Here is a 22158-nt window from a genome sequence, read left to right as displayed (position 1 = left end):
GTGAATTACACAGTGACGTTGGACTCCCATGAGCTGTGTGGGCAGTCTGTAGTCAATACTGTGTATACATTCCTAGTGCATATTGCTGTTGTGTTGTACACTGCATGTTGCATTGATGTGTAACTCATCTTCTGTGTCTACCTCCCAATTTGCAGGTCCCTTCCTCATGTCTACACAAGGACCTCTAGTCTGGAGATGTGGTCCATGTTGGCAGCAGTGCACCTACAACTCTACATGGCGCCAACACTGCACAGTTGGTAGTGGTGGGAGTGCAGGCATTTCCAGGTGGTGAGACTACTAATATTTAACATTAGTGATGTCATGTTAATGGTAGTACGAGCCCTAGTTTGTTGTTGGTCCGGCATTACTGTGAGCATTTCAGGTGTTGCAAGTTTCTAATAGGGACACTGTACATTGTGACACTAGTGTCATGTTGTGGGGATTACTTTGTTTAACTGCAAATAGCATGACATGGCACGGTGTGTCGTGTGGCGGTGCTGGGGTTGGGTTGGCTGACATGGCACTGTCCTCTTGTTGCATTTTGCAAGTGGGTATTCATTTTAGCTGCTTGAATGTGTAACTTCACAAAACTGCATTGGTGGTGTCTGTGTGGGTAGGGATGCACACATTGTGACACTTCCAGGTGAACAATCTCAGGCTGATATGGTTTTCACGGTTCTTTCTCCAGACATTCAGGATCAGTGTCAGGTTGCGTCATCATTGATTGTCAGATGGAATGTGCCAGGGCAGTGTGCACTCCACAGGGGTGTGATTTCTATGTGAAGTAATTAGCCACTAGCTGTGTACGGGCTGCCTCCCCCCGTGCCCTTTCCCCTCCCATGCGCAGCGGCTGCGCATGTGGTTGGGTTGGGGGGGCACCACCATGTCCACGGCCAGGCCCCAGCGTGTTGCAACGTTGTGCAGGACACATGCTGCCACTATGATCCTTCACACTACTGGGGGAGCGTACAACAGCTGGCCGCCCGAACGGTCAAGGGAGCGAAAGTGTGACTTCAGCACTCCGAATGTGCGCTCCACTATGCCCCGGGTTGTAATGTGGGCTGCGTTATATCTTACCTGGGGTGGCGTGGTGGGGTTCCGAATTGGCGTCATCATGTGGGGGCTGAGAGGGTAGGCACTGTCCCCTCTGGAGGTGGTGATTGGTATCATTGGTGGGGTTGTGACCTTGCTCAGTATCTGACATGCATGCATGTGCAGTGGCATTCATACTCACCAAGCAGCCATGTATCGCCATGCCGCCCAGCTTCTAGGTCCCGGCTTAGGGTGGACATTCGGTAAATGAAGCTGTCGTGGGTTGACCCGGGATAGTTGGCATATACTGAGGTGATGATTCCCTTGGCATTACATACTGCCTGCACGTTGATGGAATGCCAGTGCTTGCGGTTCCCATAGATGTGCTCAGATGCCCTGGGGGGACGTAGAGCCACATGGGTGCAGTCGATGGCACCTAGCACTTTGGGGAATCGTGCCACAGCGTAGAAATCCAGGGCGGCAGCATGCCTTTCTGCAGGGGTTCTGGGCAGGTATATGTGCCTGCGGAATGATGGGCGTGCAGTGATGATGTTCAAGACCTGGCAGCGTGACTGGGTGGCCTGTGATACACCACCCACAATGGCACTTGTCCGCTGAAATGATCCAGTGGCTAAGAAGTGCAGTATATTGAGGACCTTCTCCAGGGGGCTGAGTGCTTGGGAGCACAGGGTGGGTGATGTGAGGTCATCCTCCCACTCACTCACCAGGTCCAGTATGATGTGTGGTGGAAACCTGTACCTCCCATGCACCTGGTCATCAGGCATCCCGAAAAGGCTGGTACTGGGTGTGAATATTCTGGCCCTGACTATCCTCCTCCTCCTCCTTTGGTAGGCCACGCCCACTGCTGCTAGGAACGGTATGTTCATCCTGGGTCTGAGCTTGTTATTTTGTTAGCGCGCAAATTAATGCGTTGCGCGTGTTGTAGGCGAGCGTGTGACCCGCGCACCCCTGAAAACCAGTACCCAGTCCAATAGCGTGTGGAAATTCCCGCGCACACCGGGATACAGGTGCGCTGATGTACTTGCGTGTGTAAGTGTCCGCGCACACCTGACATACACGTACATAGGCCAATCGCGTGTACGCGCACTTTTGTCCAATTACACGCGATGACACCCTGACGTGCTGTCCAATTACACGCGATGAGACTCTGCCGTGCTGTCCAATTACACGCGATGAGACTCTGACGGGCTGTCCAATTACACGCGATGAGACTCTGACGTGCTGTCCAATTACACGCGATGAGACTCTGACGTGCAGTCTTTCCACGTGTGCTCTGTCATCACGTGCTGTGTGGGAAACACCCGTGCGGGTCACGTCACAGACGCGCTTACGCGCTGAGGGCCTTTGGTCCAATAGAATCGCGTATGCGTGCTGACGCGCTTACGCGCTAAGGGCCTTTCCTCGGTTTTCACGCTGACGTGCAGGATTTTCACGTGCCAAATCACTCCGTACCAAGCTGGCCACGCGTAAGCACACGGAAGACCACGCTCCTGCCCAGAAGGCCGAACTACTGCCCCCCAGAGCCCCGAGCACGCTCCCACCTGCCATCTGCTGCTGCCTGACTGCCTGCTGCCCACGTGCACTGCCATTTGCTGCCTGCACATCAGCCAGGGGTGCTGTTGCTGTGACCACCCCTGCTGGAAGCGAAGACTCCCGACTGGAATTCCATCGCTCCACAGCCCAGCCCCAGGACCCAGTTGCCCACCCACTCCTGCCTCTGGGGTTGTCATGTCGGGGCAAACACCATCTGTGACCACTGACAACCCCCGGCCAGAGAGGCAGAGGGGCACCAGCTTCAGTGCCACCGAAGTTGGTGTCCTGGTGGAGCAAGTCCTGGGGCAGTATGATGCCCTCTTCGGAAGTTCCCGCGCCGACAAGGAAGGACGGACTCGGATCTGGACTGACATCGTGACTGCCATCAACGCGGAGGGGGTGGCAGTCCGGGACTTACAACAAGTCAGGAAGCGCTGGGAGGACTTCAGGTCCAGGACCCTGAACAAGGCCCGGCGCCTCTTGAAGGCAGCGGATGCCAAGGGGCGCCGGGGCCATTTGTCGGAAGAACAGATGGGGGTCCTGTAACGCATATCCCCAGCGCTCCACGTCCAGGTCCTAGAGAAGCAGACCCGTCTGGAGTCGAGCGGTGAGTGTACATGCATCCTGATTGTGAGCAGTGCGTGTGGTGATTATTCGGCATTGTGCCGGTTGCACATCTGTTTGTATGGGGTCGAGTATGGGTGGGGGTGTACAGGGCCGTGGTGCTGACACATGCGAGGGCTGTAATGTGTGAGACATGGATGGTGCTTGTGTGTCTGGGCTTGCATGGCAAATGCAGTTGTGCGTGCACACATGTTTGGATGAATGTGTATGTAAGTAGACATGTCCGTCATGTCAGGCATGTATGTTGTTTTCGGCTGCATGTATGAGCACTGTGTACATGTGCATGTGTGTGTATTTGACAAGGGTGCAACAGTGATGCAACATGGATGCATGTGACAGCGGTATGTGGAAGCCTGATTGTCAGATGTGACATGGATGCCCGTCTGAACAGTGCAACACTTGGCAGAGGTGTAGACATGCATGCAAGTGTGGTGGTGTGTGTACATGTGTGGTGCACTTCCTGTGTTGCATGTGATGTCTGGCTCCCCTTTGGCTGCTGATGCTGTTGTATGTGTAGGGATGGTGGTGGCAGTTGCGATATGGCTGTGGTATGGCTCATGTGTGCGAGTTGCAATGACATGTGTGTTGGGGATAGTGATGACATGTCTGAGGTTTGCCAATGCCACTCATGTGCAACTGTCATGCGTGTATGTGTCCATTGTACAGTGCCCTGATGCCTGTGTTTTGTTTCTCCCTGTCTGCAGCGTCAACTGATGAAGAGGGCGGAGAAGGTGCTGTGGAGCACAGCGGCGGGGATCCGAGCGCCAGCCGGAGACGCAAGGCCCGGCTCACCTCCCGTGTTGTCATCTCGTCGGGGAGTGAGGAGTCCGGTGCCACGTCCCAGGCCGCAGCTGCCGGGAGGAGGTCCAAGAGGCGGAGGTTGCAGTTGGACTCCTCGGCAGCAGAAGGGGCAGCTGGGACCCCACAGGGCCCAACAGGGGAAGATGGCACGGAGTCATCCAGGTTGGTGGGGGGTTTGGTGGAGGAGGGGGCCGTGCAAGCACCAGAGACGGGGTCTGGAGGTGGGGATCCCACTGGTGCTAGTGGTGCAGTGCAGGACCAGGGACAGGAGGCAGCACAGGCGGCCGCGGAGGTGCCTGTGTGCAATCCTGTCCCCGATCCTGTCCCTGCATCATCTTGCACCAGCAGGGATGCCTTTGTCCAGACCCGTTTTCAGGCAGGGGATGAGCTGACGTCAACTGGCCTTCCTCTGCCTGCGGACGTGGCCATCCAGGTCCGGGTTGAGCCTGTCCTGGCTGGTGTGGCGTTGCGTCAACGGGCCATGCGAGGTGACCTGCAGTCTTTTCATGGAGAGACTGCACGTCATCTCGAATGGCTCGTTGACCACGTCAGCCTGCTGGGACAGGTCACCCAGGACGGATTCCTCCGTCTGATGGGGCTTGCTCCGACCCCCTCCTCAACTGGACCCCCTACGCGCCAGTCGTCCTCTGTGCCATCTTCCCACCCATCAGTCACCTGGGTGCCCTGTGGAGCTGCCTCTGACGGTGCGGCCAGGCTGGTGGAGGAGGCATCCCTGCCACAGTCGGGAGTCGGAGGTCCAGCAGGGGTGGCCACATCAACAACTGCACCCCAGCCGGCGGAGGATGTGCAGGCAGCAGGAGGTAGTGCACGGGCAGAGGCAGAGCAGCAGCAGCAGCAACATGGTGGGAGACATGAAGGCTCAGGGCTTTCGACATCGGAGGGGCAGGCATCGGCCGGAGGGCAGGGGGACCCAGGACAGAGAGTGTCTTCCGTGTGGCAGCGGTTGGGCCACGCCATAGGTGCGGAGCGGCGGCGGGCGGAAGAGGCGCGGCTCACAATGGTCAGGGCGGAGAACTCCATGCGGAGGGCCCTGAGGCGGGCCGAGTGCCTCGAGGCAATCCGCAGGGGGTTGGAGGAGGACACGGCGTCGTCCCTGCGGACCCTCGGGGCCATGGAACTGGACCGCCTCCGGGACATCGAACAGGAGTTCGATGATGCCCTGGCCCGGGACACCACGGAGTGAGCCGCTGGACTTGCCCGCCGCCTTTGTAAATAGTTCTTTAGTTTTAGGTTTCCTTTCTTTCTTATTATGATTTGGAGTCGACGGACACTGCTCCACTTTTTGTATATAGTTGATTTTTAGGTAGGTTTTTTAGTAGGTTTCCTTTGTTCAGTTGGGCTCATGGACCCTTGGTAGTTTTTTACATAGTTCTTTATTGCATGGAGATTTTTTTACTTTTGACTTTGGGCAAATATTTTTTGGATTCTGATTTGCAGTTTTGTGTTTTTATACGGACATGCAGCTATTTTTTTCTCATTCACATTGTAGTTTGTTTTCTTTCTTTAGCATTCTTTATTTTTTTCAATACAATTTTGTTTCCATACTTCACTGTGTGGTATCATCTCATTGGTTTCATGCATGTCATGTTGTGTGTTTTCCCATTCAATTGCAACCATTGTGTGTGACGGACATGGGTTCATTAGCTTAATGAACATTGGGGGTGTAACATGTGATTTCCATTTCCATGTGGGTGAATGGGTTACTTGGTAGGGCTTTTTGGCTGTGGAGGCTGTCCATTACGCACATGATTGGGGATTGTGAGGACCTGGTGGGGGCTGCCCATGGTGGCAGGGGGGTGGGGGTGGTGGTAGACATGAGTGGGGGCCTGGTGGAGGGTGACCCTGGATGCTGGGAGGTGGGGGTGGTGGTAGACATGAGTGGGAGCCTGGTGGAGGCTGCCCATGGTGGCAGGGGGGTGGGGGTGGTGGGACACATGAGTGGGGGCCTGGTGGAGGCTGCCCCTGGTGGCTCGGGGGTGGGGGTGGTGGGAGACATGAGTGGGGGCCTGGTGGAGGCTGCCCATGGTGGCAGGGGGGTGGGGGTGGTGGGAGACATGAGTGGGGGCCTGGTGAAGGGTGACCCCGGATGCTGGGGGGGTGGGGGTGGTGGTAGACATGAGTGGGGGCCTGGTGGAGGCTGCCCCTGCACTGCTGGGGGGTGGGGGTGGTGGGAGACATGAGTGGGGGCCTGGTGGAGGCTGCCCCTGGTGGCTGGGGGGTGGGGGTGGTGGGAGACATGAGTGGGGGCCTGGTGGAGGCTGCCCATGGTGGCAGGGGGGTGGGGGTGGTGGGAGACATGAGTGGGGGCCTGGTGGAGGGTGACCCTGGATGCTGGGGGGTGGGGGTGGTGGTAGACATGAGTGGGGGCCTGGTGGAGGGTGAGCCTGGATGCTGGGGGGTGGGGGTGGTGGGAGACATGAGTGGGGGCCTGGTGGAGGCTGCCCATGGTGGCAGGGGGGTGGGGGTGGTGGGAGACATGAGTGGGGACCTGGTGGAGGGTGACCCTGGATGCTGGGGGGTGGGGGTGGTGGGAGACATGAGTGGGGGCCTGGTGGAGGGTGACCCTGGATGCTGGGGGGTGGGGGTGGTGGTAGACATGAGTGGGGGCCTGGTGGAGGGTGACCCTGGATGCTGGGGGGTGGGGGTGGTGGTAGACATGAGTGGGGGCCTGGTGGAGGTTGCCCCTGCACTGCTGGGGGGTGGGGGTGGTGGTAGACATGCATTGTTGATCAGTAGTGCAAGGTGACATGTGGGTTGGCTGGGGGGCATGCCCATGGTGGATGGGCTGCCTGCGGGACATGAGCATGGGTGCAGGGTAGTCCCCCGTGGTGTGGGCTGCCTGCAGGGTCCGCGGAGGTTGTGGAGCGTACACCTGGGAGGGCCCACACGGCCAATTCACGTGTGGTACTCCCCAGAACCCCTGAAATACACGTACCCTGCTGAAATCGCGTGTGGAACTTCCCTCGCACCCCTGAAATACACGTACCCTGCTGAAATCGCGTGTGGAAATTCCCGCGCACCCCTGAAATACACGTACCCTGCTCGCACTGGGCCAATCGCATGTGGAACTTCCCGCGCACCCCTGAAATACACGTACCCTGATGAGATCGCGTGTGGAACTTCCCGCGCACCCCTGAAATACACGTGCCCTGCTGAAATCGCGTGTGGAACTTCCCGCGCACCCCTGAAATACACGTACCCTGCTGAAATCGCATGTGGAAATTCCCGCGCACCCCTGAAATACACGTACCCTGCTTGCACTGGGCCAATCGCGTGTGGAACTTCCCGCGCACCCCTGAAATACACGTACCCTGATGAGATCGCGTGTGGAACTTCCCGCGCACCCCTGAAATACACGTACCCTGCTGAAATCGCGTGTGGAACTTCCCGCGCACCCCTGAAATACACGTACCCTGCTGAAATTGCGTGTGGAAATTCCCGCGCACCCCTGAAATACACGTACCCTGCTCGCACTGGGCCAATCGCGTGTGGAACTTCCTGTGCACCCCTGAAATACACGTACCCTGCTGAAATCGCGTGTGGAACTTCCCGCGCACCCCTGAAATACACGTACCCTGCTGAAATCGCGTGTGGAAATTCCCGCGCACCCCTGAAATACACGTACCCTGTTCGCACTGGGCCAATCGCGTGTGGAACTTCCCGCGCACCCCTGAAATACACGTACCCTGCTGAAATCGCATGTGGAACTTCCCGCGCACCCCTGAAATACACGTACCCTGCTGAAATCGCGTGTGGAACTTCCTGCGCACCCCTGAAATACACGTACCCTGCTGAAATCGCGTGTGGAAATTCCCGCGCACCCCTGAAATACACGTACCCTGCTTGCACTGGGCCAATCGCGTGTGTAACTTCCCGCGCACCCCTGAAATACACGTACCCTGATGAAATCGCGTGTGGAACTTCCCGCGCACCCCTGAAATACACGTACCCTGCTGAAATCGCGTGTGGAAATTCCCACGCACCCCTGAAATACACGTACCCTGCTCGCACTGGGCCAATCACGTGTGGAACTTCCCGCGCACCCCTGAAATACACATACCCTGCTGAAATCGCGTGTGGAACTTCCCGCGCACCCCTGAAATACACGTACCCTGCTGAAATTGCGTGTGGAAATTCCCGCGCACCCCTGAAATACACGTACCCTGCTCGCACTGGGCCAATCGCGTGTGGAACTTCCTGCGCACCCCTGAAATACACGTACCCTGCTGAAATCACGTGTGGAACTTCCCGCGCACCCCTGAAATACACGTATCCTGCTGAAATCGCGTGTGGAAATTCCCGCGCACCCCTGAAATACACGTACCCTGCTCGCACTGGGCCAATCGCGTGTGGAACTTCCCGCGCACCCCTGAAATACACGTACCCTACTGAAATCGCGTGTGGAACTTCCCGCGCACCCCTGAAATACACGTACCCTGCTGAAATCGCGTGTGGAACTTCCTGCGCACCCCTGAAATACACGTACCCTGCTGAAATCGCGTGTGGAAATTCCCGCGCACCCCTGAAATACACGTACCCTGCTCGCACTGGGCCAATCGCGTGTGTAACTTCCCGCGCACCCCTGAAATACACGTACCCTGATGAAATCGCGTGTGGAACTTCCCGCGCACCCCTGAAATACACGTACCCTGCTGAAATCGCGTGTGGAAATTCCCACGCACCCCTGAAATACACGTACCCTGCTCGCACTGGGCCAATCACGTGTGGAACTTCCCGCGCACCCCTGAAATACACGTACCCTGATGAAATCACGTGTGGAACTTCCCGCGCACCCCTGAAATACACGTACCCTGCTGAAATCGCGTGTGGAAATTCCCGCGCACCCCTGAAATACACGTACCCTGCTCGCACTGGGCCAATCGCGTGTGGAACTTCCCGCGCACCCCTGAAATACACGTACCCTGATGAAATCGCGTGTGGAACTTCCCGCGCACCCCTGAAATACACGTACCCTGCTGAAATCGCGTGTGGAAATTCCCGCGCACCCCTGAAATACACGTACCCTGAAGAAATCGCGTGTGGAACTTCCCGCGCACCCCTGAAATACACGTACCCTGCTGAAATCGCGTGTGGAACTTCCTGCGCACCCCTGAAATCCACGTACCCGGCCAAATCGCGTGTGAGACTTCCCGCGCACCCCGGTATACACGCACATGTATTTTTTGTCAGCGGGTGTCCGTGTTTGTGGGTACCCCTTTGCACGTCATTTGTCCTGGTGGGCCACAGTATAGGACATTCATCATGGCAGTATATAGGTGCTATTTGTTGGCGCACCTTTTGGCGCACATTTCTTACAGCCGCAGAGACGCTACCGCCTGCTTTCTTGTGGCGGTCGTGTTTGTGCCTGTGTGCTGGTTTGAGCGTGCGCTTTTTTGCCCTATTCTATTCCATGAATACGTGTTGTAGGCGAGCGTGTGAGCGTTCCGCGCACTTGTGCCCTGTACTTCCCCCGTGACGCCCACGTTTTGGCAAGTTGTTCCCCATTCCGAGTGTTACGCCCGTGTTCCGCCTACTTTTGTTGCGTGCGCCGCGCTATGTGCGAATTTCGCTGTGGCCTGTGCGATTTTCGCTGTGACCTGGCGCACGCTGTTAGATGGCCCGTGCGCCAACGTGCGCCATGCACTTTTTTATCGCACATCCGCTGGTTTTCTCGCGCACGGACTTCCATGAATCGATGTGCGCTGCTTTTCGTGCGATTTTCGCACTTGCACTGCGATTTTCGCTATTCCACTGCGATTCGCACGTTTTTGCCCACTTGCGCCGCGCTAATTATTCCATGAATCGGCCTGTATGTTTTGTAGTACATACATTTTTCGCAGAGATGGAGTCCATCTTACTTATGCTGGCAATCAGATTTTTCTGAGAAATGTACAAAATGCATTGCAACCTTTTTTGGAATTACAACAACGATTTTGAAGTAGATGTTAAGCATTTACAATTTTTGACTTACAAACACCACCCAAAGGCTCTTTTCAGAGCCACCACTTCTTTCCAGAGAAAATTACAATGTTTGTGATGGAGTAGCAACACAATTTTTTTAATGTTCGCGAACTGTCCGCGGACTTCTAAAAAATACAAAGAGCCCTGCTTCATTTATTTTCACTTCTATTTTTTAACTGGGAAAGGCGGCTCTGAAAAGAGCCTTATTTTTTTTTGATTTTTGTAATTTTGTATTTTTTTTGGTTTTCAGTCACGACACACTAGGAGAGGAGGGTAAAGGAGGGTAAAGGGGGGGACACCATCCACAAGGATAAGAAAGGGCGAGCTGAGAGAGGAAGATGTAGAGTGTTTATTTGGGTAGTGAGCAGGTCTTCTCGTGCTCTGAGACGATAGTCTCAAAAGCACTCCGAAGTCGCTCCCCCCTGCAGAGTACTATGTCACAGTACATACATACAACTGTGACCCTCAAAAGGTAAGGGTCATCAGCATTCTGTATGGCCTGTGAGGCAGCTTGAGGAAGACGCTGTCCCACAGAGGTGGTCCTTGTGGTGACAGGATCAGAAACAGAGGATGAAGTAGAGGAAATCAACCTGCTACGTTCTTCGCAAGGTACAACCTTGTGAATAGCCCCAGAGTGAAATGACCTCAGGTGTCGGTCATAGTAGTGGTCCCAAATCTGTACTTACCGTGCTTCCCGCGACTTAGTATCATTTTGCACACATTGCAGGTAACACGGTTCGCACAAGCCTTAGGAACATTACCATGAATGGTAAATAACCGCCACACCCAAGACTCACGCCTAGTGTGGGTAGTAGGGTTTTCCTCGACCTCATTCTCATCATCCTCTTCTTCCTCCTCCGCATCCTCACTCCTGTTCCCCTCTTCAGGCCCTTGGGGAGGTGGTGGTGGTGGTGGAGGGGTGGTGCTGAAGCAGGTGCAGCACCAAGTGGCAGTTCAGCAGCCAAGGATGCCATCTCGATGATGGTGTAGTCTGCAGGTGGCAGCAAAAATCACTGTGTTCTGAAGAATAGCCAGAAACACAATAGGAATAAGCTCTTGGGCGTGGTCTTTTATAGGGGTGCTTGTGCGCGGTCCGCGGACATGCGCACTGTCCGCGGACAGATCGAACACAAAAAAAGGATTGGAAAGCTTCAAAAGGTATATAGAAACTCAAGATTGCTATGTGGGACTTGTGCCATGGTGAGATTTTATTGAAAAATATTATGGATTAACTGAAAATGTACTTTTAAATTGTTCGGGGACACGAACAGTGTCCGCATTTCAGGACACACGGTGAGCGTGGGCGCGGTCATATGATCCGTTTGCGAACTAGTCCGCGAAGGAAGCGCCTGTCCGCAGGACACCAAGTGCACGGAGATTGGTTAGCGCATGCGCATTGATTTCCTACGGACACTGTTCGGGTTCTGAACTAATTAAAAGTGCGTCACACGTGAAACGAACATTTCAGGACACCGCGTGTGTTCTTAGAACAGTTTAAACTTGGTAGCGAACAGTAAGGACAGATATAGTGTTCTTCAGGACACGTGTAATTTCGTTTATGTACGAACATTTCAGGACACCAATTGTGTTCTTAGAACAGTTTCAATTGAGTAGCGAACACTACGAACAGGTATAGTGCTCTTCAGGACACCTCCATTTTCGTTTACGTACGAACATTTCAGGACACCAATAGCGTTCTTAGAACAGTTTGAACTTGCTAGCGAACAGTACCGGACAGGTATAGTGTTCTTTAGGACACTTTAATTTTTGTTTGTTTACGAACAATTCAGGACACCGCGTGTGTTCTTAGTACAGTTTCATGTTGCTAGCGAACACTACGAACAGTTGTACTGTTGTTCAGGACACATCATTTTCATTTATTTACGAACATTTCAGGACACCAATTGTGTTCTTAGGACAGTTTTAAGTTTATAGCGAACATTACGGACAGATATAGTGTTCTTTAGAACACTTTAATTTTTGTTTCTTTACGAACATTTCAGGACACCACGTGTGTTCTTAGAACAGTTTCAACTTGCTAGCGAACAGTACTAACAGGTGTGGTGTTCTTCAGGACACCTCCATTTTCGTTTATGTACGAACATTTCAGAACACTCGCACTGTCCGCAGACCCTTTTATTGTTTTAAAAAAAAAACGGAAACTATTCACAATATAATATAAAAATTAAACTTTATTTAACATATAGTAATAATTTATGACAGAGAAGGTGAGGCAGAAACAGAAACAAAAACAGGAGAATTTGGGGTTTCAACATGATTGGTATTAGGTGAAGAAGGGATGGAAGTCTCATCAAAACGTTTTGGATTATGAAGAGGGTTTGGGGATAATTGACTGGGATATGGTGAGGAGGGACAAGTACATGTGGGGCAATGGTACGAGGTTTTTGGTTTGAAATGATTTTCTACAAAAGTTTTTAAATTATTAAAATTAGCCAACAATACATCCATTTTTTCTTCTATATTGTGAAGACTGTTATCCATAACAGGGTTTTCTGAAGTTTTTTCTATTTTGGTATGCTCTGTACAAAAAAATAATATATATGTTAAATGTATATAAAAAAATAATAAATACATGGTTTATATTATAAAGTGTTTACCATTAGTTTCACTATCTTGTGACATTTCTTCATGTGGGAAATTGTCCTCTAGCCATTCCAGAGTACTAGACATTTCTGTGAGAAAAAAAAAAAAGATAATATATTTTTTAATCTAATACAGAAAGTTTATAAATATATGAGTAAAATGAAGTACACTTACTATTTCTGGTAAGATAAGTCCTATGTATTCAGTGGGTCTGGTCTTGTTCTCAGTTCTGTTGTGTCTGTGAGGTAATTATGTTGGAAGCCAATTTATCTTCTTGTGGTATATTCCATTTCAGAACATATTGTTTTTAAATGAATGGTTAGTGTGTTAGATATATGGGTTACATTTCTTATGTATTACTATATATAATGTGTTTGTGTGCTGCTTTTTGAATTTGTTAAATGTTCCTATATTATGATATAACAATCAAACATACCCCACCACCCCCCCCCACAGTTATTAGGTAGTGGTACTGTTCTCCGAACATGTCCGCGAACATTAAATAAGTTCGCAGACATCAAGTTCATAAGAAGAGATCTAGTCAGTTCCATATGACATGTATATAAAGTCAAAGTTATTATTGTTAAGTTGTGCTACTAAAAAACTATGAAATTCAGTGAAAAAACTTTGTTAAAGGGACGTTATGGTTAAGTTGCGCTACTAAAAACCTATGAAATTCAGTGAAAAAACATTGTTAAAGGGACGTTATGGTTCCAAGTAAAACCGAAAAACCCTTGAAATTTGCCAGTTATGGTAAGCTAAGCAACCATAACTCGCGCCACCTCCGTGCACTGCTAAGACTAACACCCAGGACATCAAAGATGACATCACAAATGTCATTGATGACATCACTGATGACATCACATGTCTGGCTCACTATTTTTTCTTTTGCTGACATATCTAGGCCACATGGTTTTCTTCAGTAACAGTCAGAAACTAAGAATTTTATTTTATTTGTAGACGTATCCTTCTAGTAGGTTCTTACAGTAATTCCCTTAGAGTACAGTCACATCATATGAAACATATACATATGGGAAAACACAAGCTTGAAAGACAGCAATCATTTTTGTGCATAAAGATAATCACTAGACTTATGAGCACTTTCTGATAGTTCTGTTTTTTTTTTTATGACTGTACTTTCCCTGTATATGGTCATATTTGTATACATTGTACTCACACTACTTTCCTTAGGGTCCAATCACATCAAGTGATACATATACATAGGGTAAATAGCAGCTTTGAAACAGAGCAATCATTTATTTGCATGAAACTAATCAGTTAAGTTATGAATTGTTTCTGCTACTACTTGTGCTTTTTTGCTAACTTCACTTTCCCTGTATATACCCATATTGGTATGTGTTCTTGTGTCTTTGTGTTTTGTCTATAGTAATGCAATTATGTAATACATGGGTTTTATTAGCTACTTAATACATATTTCACAGTACACAAAAATCTATTAAGAAAACAATTATCATTTCATTATTCAACATATTAACATTACGAATATCATACCTTCATCTTGTACGCTGCACACAATGTCATGTTTCTGTATGAGTAGCTTAGTATACTAGATAGAACCCCATAATAGGATGCTATTTATATCAATGCATCGTTCAATGCACTTATTAGGGTATATTTCTTGCAATGATTCTTGACACTTTTTTCGCAACATAATAAGAATCCCTTCTACACATATTTCATGAGAAGTACATACACATGTGATGTAATCAGTGATGTCATCAATGACATTTGTGATGTCATCTTTGATGTCCTGGGTGTTAGTCTTAGCAGTGCACGGCGGTGGCGAGAGTTATGGTTGCTTAGCTTACCATAACTGGCGAATTTCAAGGGTTTTTCGGTTTTACTTGGAGCCATAACGTCCCGTTAACAAAGTTTTTTCACTGAATTTCATAGGTTTTTAGTAGCGCAACTTAACCATAATGTCCCTTTAACAAAGTTTTTTTCACTGAATTTCATAGGTTTTTAGTAGCGCAACTTAACCATAACGTCCCTTTAACAAAGTTTTTTCACTGAATATATATATATATATGAAAGGAGATTCTGTGCCATGATTAGAATGAATGGTCATTCTCTGACTAACATTGAGACCAATTCAATTGGTGTGGACGGTTGGATTTATGCAGTGAGTGAACTAGATTATATGCATGGCCCCAATGCAAATAAAACAAACAGTCACCTGTCAAAAAGTAGTTTTTTAGAAGGATTTGATGCCGATGATATCATGGTAGTGATAAACTCTTTCAATAGGTCTCGAGCTCCGGGTACAGACATAACACCTAATAAAATATTTAAGGATAACTCACCATTTTGGGCATCAATACTGGGAAAATGTGCGAAATATTAAGAGAATGAACCATTCCAAATGTGGTTTTACTTCTCAGGAAATTAAACAAATGGATTAGGGAAAAAGCAATATTTCCTCCCTTCAAAAGAGGTTTCAGTAGGGACATGGGGATCCTTACTAACATTAGCTTGCTAAACTCCTTCATGGCTGCTTGTAAGCAAAAGAAACAAGATATGCGTATTTCATTGACTTTCGCAAATTACGCCTATTACATGTCATCATCACTTAATATACCATCACAACAGTTAGGGTTAAAGTTATTGGAAAAGGTGCACTTACACCAGACATTCATACCAATATGGGCATAAAGCAGGGATGCGTTCTGGGCCCCCACACTATACAATCTTTATGTATCTGATATGGACCACCATATAAAAGCAGTCTGCATCTTTTTCTGAAGGTTGGGGCAATTGGGTTCCCATGGGTCAGCTATACTGACGATACTATCATTATGGACCGCACCCCAATAGGGCTACAAAGATCTCTGAATGTGCTCGATGAGTATGCCCAAAAGTAATTCTCAAAATAAATGGTATGGAACAATCTTCGGGCATAAAAGCAAAACTGTTGTTACCGTTGGCATATTAATGGCATCAAATAGGAAATGATCAATACTTACAATTATTTTCTGTACTGATCAATAATGCCCCTTGTAAAGATTTCTATTGCACAAATCTACAGTGAAAGGTTTTGAAAAAGTGGCTACTTCTCAGAAACCTCCTGTATAAGAGAGGAGGTTATAATATCGAGAAACTTATTAAAGTCTATACTAACAATATCATTCCAAACATTTCATATGGCTCGGCCACTGTATCAGAAAGCAAGCTAGAGGGCATCGAAAATCTTGAAGCAAAAATTGTGCATACAATACTGGGTGTCACACAAACTATTCCAGTGGCAGCACTGCGAATGGAGCTTTGTATTCCATCGATCAGATCAATGCACATGATACAAAAATGTGCTCTGAATCTTACGATCAAACTGACTCAGTTGGATGAAAACTCTATGCATAGCCTCTTGGTGGGACAATATAGTAAACATAGTAATAATTCCTCCTTAGTGAATCTGAAAGAAGTGGTCAGTGGACATATTGAGCATTTTAATCTGAATTTGGATGTGTGTTTGCTTAATCCTAACAGAATGAGCCTCCTGAAAAAAAAAGCTAGCGATCACGATCGCTACACTTATATTGATTACCTGTCCAAACGAAAAATGTATATGGTGTGCAGTACCCGAGCCTTTAGTCAGTGGGCCCCTGTTCCTATCTTACAAAAATGTTCTCTGGGTAAATTAGAAGGTTTATTATCTATCTTCAATATAATATGTTGCCAACATACGAGCACACAGGGCGCTGGACTCCTAGAGAAGAAAGACTCTGTCGTCTCTGTGGGACTGTAACTAAAACCTCTTGGCATGTCCTCACTCAATGCAGTGAATTGGAGTGGGAATATACCAATAGCTATGGTAACTTTGTATCTAATATTTTAAATATTGAAGATAATCAATTCTGGGTTATCATTATTTTGGTGGAAACCATTGTCATCGCAGGAGCCGCCTACCATGTATGGAAGAAGATAAATTCTCGTATCTCTCAACAGTAGCTGAGATACGCAGGCTGGCCTTGATTCTAGTCAACTTCCCAGAGTCCTCATGGGGGTACTTAACTGACATATCGATCTGGTGGATGGAATATATGTATTGATCTAAAGATTTTAAATTGCCTCTTTTCTTCCTTTCTGTACAATGTATTTCTCTCTTTTTAATTATATCTGAATTAATGTTTAAAACTTTGAATATAGTTATGATGATTGTATTTATTTATTTATTTTATTGATTTGAATTTATAAAGCACCCATCGGCCCAGAGGCATTGTGGCGCTGTTACAGAATACTTGCTTGGTACAGGAATACATACCAAGCAAGTATTCTGTAACAGCGCCACGATGCCTCTGGGCCGATGGGTGCTTTATATATTCAAATAAATAAAATACATTAATAAATACAATCATGATAACTATATACAAAGTTTTCAAAATTAATTCAGCTACATAATAATGATTTGTATCTTCTTTTTATTAATTGTGTAAAGGTTTGTATGAACCATAAACACAAATAAATACATTTAACAAAGTATAAAACAAAGGCCTTTAAAGTGGTCCTCGTAGACTCCCGGCTGCAGCAAGGAGAGTCCCGGGTAAGAATTATCGGAGGAAGCTTAAGGATGACTTTAAAGTAATACAGCACAACACAGGTGGCCTCAGGAAAAATTGACTGCACATTTCCAGAAAGACGCTGGAACACAGCCGCATGAGGCTACAGACTCAGGAGGAATCATACATTGCCTGAGGAGAGAATACATCATTGTGCTAGTGGTGTCGTTGGGCAGAAACCTGTTTGGAATTTTAAAGGTTCTGGCAGGTAAACGAGTGCTTGCGGCAGAGGGACTAAGGTTACAGCGAACAAGTGTCCACTTGCCTATGACGTCTTAAGAGGGTGATGACATTGTACGACATATCATATGATAATGTCGCAAACAAGAAAATGTGAATGCTTCACTACACCAATGCAGGTGCTAATTAAAATGTATAGACCCCAAGGTAAGGGCCATACCAGGCATTATGGGCCATGAATACAGAGTTAAAGGCCTGAGCATAGTTAAGGTCGGATCTGCAAAGGAATTAGTTCCCCCAATGCGTTTTAAAATAACAAAGAAAAGAAATATGGAGGGAAAAAAAAGGCTTTTTATGAGAATTCTGAAATGGTATAGATTTTTTTGTTTTCTGTGATACGTTTATATTTTTGTGTTGCTGGTCAAGACACGGAGCTGGTACAATGCTATTTTCCCAGTCACTCGTCTTTTGCTAATCACTCTTTCATGCTGCAGCTTCCCAGACGACTGAGGGAGATCTGCGTCATGGTGACATGCTGCATAATCAGTGATGGCATCAGGGCCTTTCAACTTCTTATTTTTAAGGGGCCTAGAACCTCGGGCGGGGTGGGCAGGCTGCAACTGCCCTTACGTTGGCAGTCAGAAGGCTTATAGCACACCAATATATTCATTTCTATATTACTTTCCTTGTGAGGCTTTAGATGTTTGCTTTATAGCGATCACCTTACGAGTTGCATTTGTTGGAGACCTTCTGGCTGTCACTTCCCTCGGGATATACAGAAATGTTATCACCACGTTTCCTTTCAACACTGGGTTCACCACATCAACCAGTTGCTAACAAAGAAGGGTATATAGCTTTTCAGCAGGCATTTAGTTTTTCAGCTGCCTGCTGGCTTGCTTGTGATAATTAGTGAGGAAGGATAGCCCAGGGGCAACACGTTTATCTTGGAAGCAAGACAACGCAATGTCCCACAGGTCTATCCTGACTCTGTGCTTAGAAACCACTATGCTGGTATTAAGCGTGTTATAAATGAACAATTAATAAAATGCAAAAATGATTGGCAGCATTAACCCGCAGCTATATTTCTTTGTCTCCATTATAATCTATGCACCCCACAGGTGCCTCAGAGTGTTTTCCACTCTAAGCAGTGGGGGGGATTAGGTGGGGGGGGTCGGGGGGCACTAACCATCATGTTGAAATTGGCTCTCATGAGTGGTGACACTTCTATAGCCGGACCTGTGCTTAATGAGAAGGGGCATGAGAATGGAGGAACAGCAACTTTTTTCAGCAGGATGGGTGGCGAAATCTTGTGAGCAGCATAAAGAGAGGTGAGCAGCTTTGCTTATCTAGTTATTTTGCTATTACTGAGTAAAGCAGGCCATATTTGCTGGCAGAATGCGGCATGCAATGTGAAATGTTGTCTGAGGGCACCCAAGGTGTATGCTGCTTGGGGAAATCTGCATGGTATACCAGTTCCTGTAGTTTGCAGATAGGGAAATCATTGTCCACATAGCAAGCCTGGGTGGTGCCATTATTAACACGCAGTGGCAATGGCAACAGTTTGGGCTTTTGTCTGGGCTTTGCCAGGTACAAATGTGTTGACTGGCCAATTACGGTTGCATGGGCAAAATGGTACGTGTACCTGGGCATTAAATCACAGTGCCTGGCAAATGCCTAATACTTATGCAAAATAGTTGGCTTTTTCACTGTTTCTTTTTAAGAGGACTTCAGTAAAGGACAGACATAGGGCTTATAAATCGAGTGGCTTATGGCAGAACTGGTTGACATTTTTATTACACCAGCAGGTTTACAACTCCAATTAATGTATTAACTCTCAGCAGACTGTGAAGGTAAGGCTTGAATAAAGCAAGCTCAACGAGTTCCCAAAAGGAGGTGTTTAGGGGCCGGAAGGGGTAGGAACTGGGTGGGACTGGCCATAGGGATTGGGATGTCCAGTGCCAGTCAATGGGTGGGCAAATGACCAAACAACACATACAAGCTGTGTGTCCCTCCTCATATGCCATTTCTCCGTATCTATACTCCAATGAAATAGTTTGGGCTCATAGGTATCACCTACCCAAACTAGAAATGGCCAATAGATCGATCGAGCTACAGGTAGCTTTCAGTACTAATCTCTTTTTCAGGTGACAGTGTTAATATTTAAAAACTAAAGTAATTTGTTAGTGTCTACCCATCTATCCCGCTAATAAACAATGCAATTGGAAACCAGATATTACACGTCACAAACACCTGTTCAACGAACAACGGCCTCTCATTATACAGTGCATTCGTTTTAATGCCACGGTGTGGTACATAACATTGAGGCACCTGATTTATTATGCATTGAAATGCCTGAATTATTTACAGGAGTCAGCTGCCTCCCATTTCTGTTCATAAATCGTTATAGTCTTTAACTTTCGCACGTCCAACAAGGCTTAATTATAAGTGGAGTTAATTAAAATCTGATTGATAAAATGCTTCGGAATTCAAATCAGATCTAAATGTTATGAAACAAAACACTAACATCACTGGGCACCCCAGTATGCGCACTATATTAAACACACAGACAGCACACATTGACTTTATTCAAAAGTTGAGAAATATGTCATTTAAACACCGTTCAACTTTGGGGTCTATTTGCTCAACTGCGTTTCCTTGTAATCTTTGACAGTTAACAAGAGCATTGCTTATATTGCACGCTGGCTGCTGCAGATATATATATTGTTGGACGTGCACAGTTTTAACGTATAGAGTATGCCAGTTGGTGGGTCGCAAATGAGTATTGTAAGCGATATTCAATCAACACTGCAGCTAACTCAATGCCTAGTCTGGGATGCTGAGGAAAACCCTTATTGATGTATCCAGTTCAGTACTCTGGATGACAACCCTTGTATAACACCCCCCTCTTAGAATCCCCCTGACCCCACTGAGCCAAGAAGTAGGTTTGTTTTGCAAATTAAAAGGTTTATTTGAAAAATTAAACAATATATATGTGTCACACTTTTATAACAAATTAATATCTGATAGTACACTTAGACATATGATGTGGATCCACAATGGGTAATGTTACAGTGGTACACTTGATTACTTAGGAGTAGTATAGAGGATGAGGTAGCTGAAATGCTTTATGGTTTCAAGGAAATGCAAGGTGGAATAAATGCAGTACAGAAAATAAACTGATATGGTTTCACAAGAGATAATATGTTCACTTTTCCCCTGGTGGCAATTCACACCCCCTATATGCAATGCAAGGAGATGGAAGTAACACACACAGTCTTCAGGAATACAATCAAATACAATACGGAACTCAGTTCCCCCCCAGCAAGCTTAGAGGAAACAGGTAGAAGTTTGAAACACAGGCCCAAAATGCTTTTAAATGTGATGGCAATGGATGGGAAAATGTGCTAACTGATTTTAATTCCCTCTAGAGATTCAGGGTGAGTGAGAGATGCTTGTTGGTATTAGTTCAGGCTCACTTTAGCAATGCTCTATGAGTTATTACCAGGTTGCAAACGGATTTTTAACAAAGGAAAGAATGGCGCTGCTATTTTGACAAGTGGAGAAATTGAGCCAAAATCGCAAATCGCGGTAAATTTCGTGAGTGCGTAAATCGCGATTGCGGAAAAAGTATAGGGAGTAGGAAGTCGGTTCTAGGTTCGTTGGAAAGCCTAGAATCACAGATTTAAAATGAAATGAAAATGAAATAAATTTCGTTCCTAGCCCAAACGGTTCCAGAGATACGGACGATTTAATAAAGGTAGATTTTCGGATTTAAAGTAAAACTCAAAATGACAGGTGACAGCTTGCAGCTGCAGAATTGACAGATGACAGTTGTGCAGCTTTAAAAATGACAGATGACACGATTTCTAGGAGGCAGTTCTACTTAGGTTAAAATAGCTTGAATTAGAGTATTTTAACTAAGAGGTTGGTTCTGCACAGTTCTGCTAGGTACTCACAATATAAAGTTGAAATAGGCCTCGTCACGGATCTGGTCAACACGTCCGGCGGCGGTTCTGTCTGCTCGGCGGGTCAATCAGGCACCGGTTCTGCTCACAGCGATCCGGATCTCCGGTTCTGCTCACAGCGGTCTGGGTCAGCTCTGCTCTGCTGGTCTAGCCTCTCTGGATCCAGCGGCCTCTGGTTCTGGATACTGCTCTGCTTTCTGGTCTGGATCAAGTGGATTCTGGATGTAACACTGCTTTCTGGGTACTGGCAAAAGTTCTTGGCAAAATAATTCAGACAGCTTGCCCGGCTGTGGAATAGTTTGCAAATGATTTTAAGGATGCTGAGGCCTGCTGAGAAGAGTTCTCAGATTGTGGGTTTAGGCCCTTGCTTTAAGTTCTGAAGTAAATTTCTGGTCTCTGAAGATTGATGGATGTGAAGTCTGGAGTCTCCCGGCAGAGCGTCCCGCAGAAAATAGAATTGAATGTCTCTACGTGTCCCAGCAGTCTCTTTTTATGTGTTTTGGAAGTGGGTGTGTGTGTGGCATAACTGAGCCTGCTCCTCTCTACTTGTCATTGGCCCAATTCTCCCCTCTCCCATGATTGGGGGAAGGAAATGTATTGTCATCATGATGAGGTCTGTTTATGGGTCAGAGGATCCTCCCCTGGTCAATTTGCCCACAAATCTATATTTGATTCAAATACATATTTCCCAGATACACAATTTGTTGAAATTACATGTACACATTATATATTCCTTATGGTAGATGCGTGTCCGCCTCTGATCTTCCTGGGGGCTTGCATTCAAAAATGACAACATTTTGTGCTTTTTGACTGGTTTACCAATATCGGACATTTACCAAAAA

The 22158-nt window shown here is 47.4% G+C and overlaps 1 protein-coding gene across 2 annotated transcripts in view; it reads right to left on the bottom strand.

Moving 5' to 3' along the window:
* Positions 1-22158, bottom strand: part of CRTAC1 (cartilage acidic protein 1) — a 2821007-nt gene that overhangs the window by 1854320 nt on the left and 944529 nt on the right. The gene's annotated exons all lie outside the window — the stretch shown is intronic.

Source organism: Ambystoma mexicanum, chromosome 8 (genome assembly GCF_040938575.1).
Source record: "Ambystoma mexicanum isolate Mex_15411 chromosome 8, UKY_AmexF1_1, whole genome shotgun sequence".
In the NCBI taxonomy this organism is placed as follows: domain Eukaryota; kingdom Metazoa; phylum Chordata; class Amphibia; order Caudata; family Ambystomatidae; genus Ambystoma; species Ambystoma mexicanum.
The sequence above is the reverse complement of the archived record's forward strand: the minus strand, read 5'-3'. Positions and strand labels throughout refer to the sequence as shown.